Here is a 4999-nt window from a genome sequence, read left to right as displayed (position 1 = left end):
TTCTGTATCACGAGTATCTTATACCTACTTGTTATAATACTCACTGTGTTTTTCTGTGCGTACGCGAAAACATCTACGACACTACTTTCCTATACGATGGAGAATCATATTAATTTATTCGATTTATTTATGATGTCAAACCTAAACGACGGTTTAGGTTTGATTAATAAATTACAACAGTTAGGTGCATTGCCCACGGAAGAAAAGTGTATTCGTGGACATTAAATAAAGTTGGTGAAAGACCATCTTCACTCGACAAGTTTAAATGGATTTGTCGTGAAAAAATTTATTCTAAAAAGGGGAAAAAACTCTGCAATTATAGGTAAGTACTACTAAAATTTAATAACTAAAAAAAAACCGGATTATTTAAAAAAAAGAATAATTAAATACTTAAAAATCAACTATACAATACTATTATTAATTTATTAGAATGTCACTCCGACACAAGACTTTTTTTTATAAGTCACATCTATCGCTGTTAGACATTTGTGGCTTTGTCAGCTTATGGACGTCAAATTGTACATTCCCGGTCATAAAAACCCAATTGCGGCTATCTCATCAGGTCATTACTGATTGGTCATCATTTTGCCGAGAAGTCATATATGACGCAATGGTGATCAAAAAAGTAAAATTGGAAGGATATGGCCACACGGTTGAGATCGACGAATCGAAATTTGGGCGTCGAAAACACCTTAGATGCCACAGGGTTGAGGGACAGTGGGTATTCGGGGGCTATGAAAGGGAAACTGGCAATGTTTTCATGGTCCCGGTTGAAAAACGTGACGCCACAACCCTACTACACGTCATAAAAGAGTGGATTAAGCCCGGAACAACCATAATCTCCGATTGTTGGAAGGTATGCTTGAATATTGCATATAGTATTAATATAAATTGAATAAATAATTTTATTTTAGGCTTACAACACTTTAAACAATGAAGGCTAGGTCCACATGACAATCAACCAGAGCCTCCATTTCAAGGACCCGGAAACTGGAGTGCACTCAAATTCCATTGAGACTTCCTGGGAACACGCCAAGGCATCAATGTCCAATTATTGCCGGAAAAAAAAATTTTTCCCGGGATACTTGTCCAAACACATATTTACCAAACACTGTCGGATCTACAATTTAGATCCGACAGCTGAATTTTTCAAAAACGCCGGTACACTGTACCATAAAGATAATGAAAATGTTATATTTAATGACGACGACGACGACGGTTGCGGCGGTAAAGATAACGAGTGAAGTCCAAAAATTTTTATTCTTATATATAATATATAATCATTTATTTTGAAGTTTTCTGTGTATACTATAATTCTTAAATACCCATTTTGGATAAAAAATTTTCGTATTGTACCGTTGCGCAGTAGTAGCTTATAAGTAAAAGTTATCAAGGGCTAAATGATTTTTAAAAAAATGTAAAAATGTAAAATGCATAAAATTTGACTCCGCGTGTTTCGGCACTCGTCGCTACGCTCCTCGGCGCCGTCGCTCCGCTCCACACAAATCGAAAATATTCCTTGACTTGCTATGTACCGCCACCTCAAGTAGGCATTGGGTTAAAATGCATTTTAAAAAATGTGAAAATGTAAAATGCATAAAATTTGACTGCGCGTTAGGTTAGGTTAACCTAACATAATATCTACTAACTTTGGAGTGCCATAACTTCGTAACTATGTCCGAGCTCCAAATTCTGACTTCACCATCGTTTTCAGCGTACTTAACTACATCGATTTCAATTACAAAAATCGCAACAAAAAAAAGGTGTCCGGTAAAGTAGAAATATACCTTAATATGTTATACAAAAACATATAATACAAAATAAGTTATACACAAATAAAATTAATTCAAAATTAGTAAAAATATGCTTGTATTAAATAATAAGATATAATTATTATAATAATAAGCAATATTAGATAGCAGTGGCGTAGCTATGACAAAATATATATATTTGTCATGGGCGTAGTTAGGAATATTAGTTGGGGAGCCGGGGGCAAGTATATATAGGTAGTAATTAGTAATTAATTTCAGTAAATGAAAATAATAAAATAAATTATACAATATAGAACTTAATACTATACCTACAACTTCTTATAAACTTCAATATATTGTTTTTTTTTTAAATTATCAAATTTTGTTTAAAAGTTAATTTTCAAAGTGGGTTGGGGGGCAAGCGCCTCCTTTGCAACTACGCTACTGTTTAATAGTGATATGTACTAAACAAAAATATGATCTAAAAATAAACAATATCCATCACCATTTAATGTTTATAAAAACAAACAAATGAACATTGTATCTTGAATTTACTTTCACTTACAAATAAAAAAGTAGAAGTTACTTATTTTTACTCTAGATTGAACAAAGTAGGTACAATTTTAATTTAAAATGCCACAAACTTGTTGTGTGCTTGGACATATGCGAGGTCGATTTGGATTCAATAACAATCCAAATTGCTTGCAATTTACAACTGCAATAAAAAGTATTTTATTACATACATCAATCACTTCAGTAAATGGGAATTGTAATTTGTTTACCCATGAAGAAGATTCTCTTTTTTCCATTAAATAGAAGTATAAAAGACCATTTATGGATCAAGAAGACGAAGAAGAATCAACCATTAAACTACTTATAGACAATACAAGCAATGATCCGTTTATCAACACTATTACTGATAATGTATTATACTATATTTCTGGTTATATAGTAAAAAAACTTATCCCAGTTTTGCAGTGTCCAAATGACATTAAGGCATTAATCGATGAATCAAATAACATAAATGATCATGCTTATTGTCAAAAAAATAAAAAATCATTTAATTACTTGACAATTATAAAAAATCGAGGAGGTCTTCAATTAACATCTGAAAGTGTTTTCAAAATTGTAAAATTAACGGAACAGTACTTTAAGTGTATGATTATTGACAAAAATAAGTTATTTATAAAAAATATGAATCAAAAAATAATGATAATGGTTCAAAAGTCTTTTACATTATGTTCAAATTTACTTCCAGAAACAAATAAATGTTTTGAAGACACTGAAATGCATTCACGTCCTCACAAGATAAATATTATTAACCTAGTAAGCCGTATTTATTTAAATATTCGTATACATTCTTACAGCAAAATTTTAAGTTCTTCAATTATGAAATCTTCTGTCAACAAAAGACAAAAGTTGCATAAGACAATTTTGTTTAATAACTTATAATCATATATTTTTTTTACACCTAAAATATATTATTAGATTAATATTACTTGTGTTTTATGTTGCTTCATTGTTTGTAGCAGTAAGATTAGTTCTTTAAATATTTTTGATTTTTTGAGATACTTAGGTAATAAGTTGAAAGTTCTCTTAATGACTTATAAAAGATACTATTATTATTTTAAATACTTCTAAGGAAATATTTACGAATTCCAGAATCATAATAAATAATAATATTTAGGTATGTGTATTATATTATCACTTCAATAATAAAAATTGATAAAATACCAGAGCCCACAACTAACATGGCGGAAAATAGCTAGCTTGTCAGTTTATACTGTTAGCCAGTGCCGTAGCCAAGGGGGGGGGGACCGGGGGCACGTGCCCCCCCCCCCCGAAATCCGTAGTATTCTATTATCTTGTACAGAGCCACTACAGACATTTTTATAAATTATATCATTAATATACATATTTATATATTTCAAAGTAAATCCATAATAACGATAAATTATTGGTAATTTCAAATTTGTATTTTGTTTTCAAAAATATCAATTAATATTAAATAGTGATATGCACGAAATATGATTGAAAAACCGGGCCTAAACTGATTAAAGATTTATCTGTGATTGTGGTGATAAATACCGACCATACGATGTCGTGACGGTCTTTAGATAAGAAATACCAGTGAATTCCATTTTTATTGTGAACACGGTTATAGTTTGATTATTATGTATATATTTAACCATATTGGAAAACAATATTATCTATTATCTAATCATTCTAATCACACTAATCACAGTTACAATTATAATTAATGATATTATAATCACGGACTAATAATTAAGTCAATTAAGATATTATGTCTTAAATCAAAAGAAATTCAAATGCTCATTGTTATTTCATATATTTTGATTTTTGTTTATAATATTTTTATGTTAATTCATTCATTATTACATTGAATATTGAAATATACATTCGAGACGTTAAATTAGTAAAGTAGGCAATACTCATCAAATCATAATGAAAAGGACCTCGAACAATTTGTTAAACTATTTTGCAAAAAAACCAAATAATGTACAAAATACTGACGTTTTTTAGGTAATGGTAATTGTAATATAATTAATAATAATTAATAGTTAATGAAATGTATCAACATACCTATTATAATAGAATTTAGATTTAAATTTCCCAAATATGTACTTACTTTATAGCAAACAAAATATGGTGAAAATAATGATGTAGGCACAAATAATGATAAAGTTGAAAATAATGAGTCAGTTCATGATTTGGTCTGTTGGTCTGTTCAGATAATCTCATAAAAAATGATCAACAGGTAAGAATAATGTTTGAAAACTAATAAATACTCAATAATTGAGTATTTATTATAATGTAATGTATTACCTACCTACTTTTATAGCACTACATGTTTATATAAATTAAGTAAGGACACAATCTAACACATTAAAGATTTACTATTTACAACACTATTTAACCTACTACTGAGTATTACATGTGACCTATTACTATTTTAAATTAAGAATACTTAAATTGCACTTTTAGTTTTTAGTGATTTGTTGTGTTGTCAGCTGTGTCAGTGTTATTTTGTTTTATAATTTGTACTGTGATATTTCTTGTAAATTGCATTTATTACTCAATAGTTATACTAATTTCTATTATATATTCTACTATTCTATGTATAATATACATATACCTATGTATTTATATTTGCATTTATAAATACTTATAACATTAACAAATACTGAACACTGAATAGTATAATATCCATAAATATATTCTGTCAT

General features: G+C 28.9%; 1 pseudogene; it reads left to right on the top strand.

The window, feature by feature from the left end:
• The first annotated feature begins 540 nt into the window (after positions 1 to 540).
• On the top strand, positions 541 to 1244 carry LOC126553678 (uncharacterized; annotated as a pseudogene).
• Positions 1245 to 4999: the final 3755 nt, after the last annotated feature.

Source organism: Aphis gossypii, unplaced genomic scaffold, assembly GCF_020184175.1.
Source record: "Aphis gossypii isolate Hap1 unplaced genomic scaffold, ASM2018417v2 Contig00299, whole genome shotgun sequence".
Classification (NCBI taxonomy): Eukaryota; Metazoa; Arthropoda; class Insecta; order Hemiptera; family Aphididae; genus Aphis; species Aphis gossypii.
The sequence above is the reverse complement of the archived record's forward strand: the minus strand, read 5'-3'. Positions and strand labels throughout refer to the sequence as shown.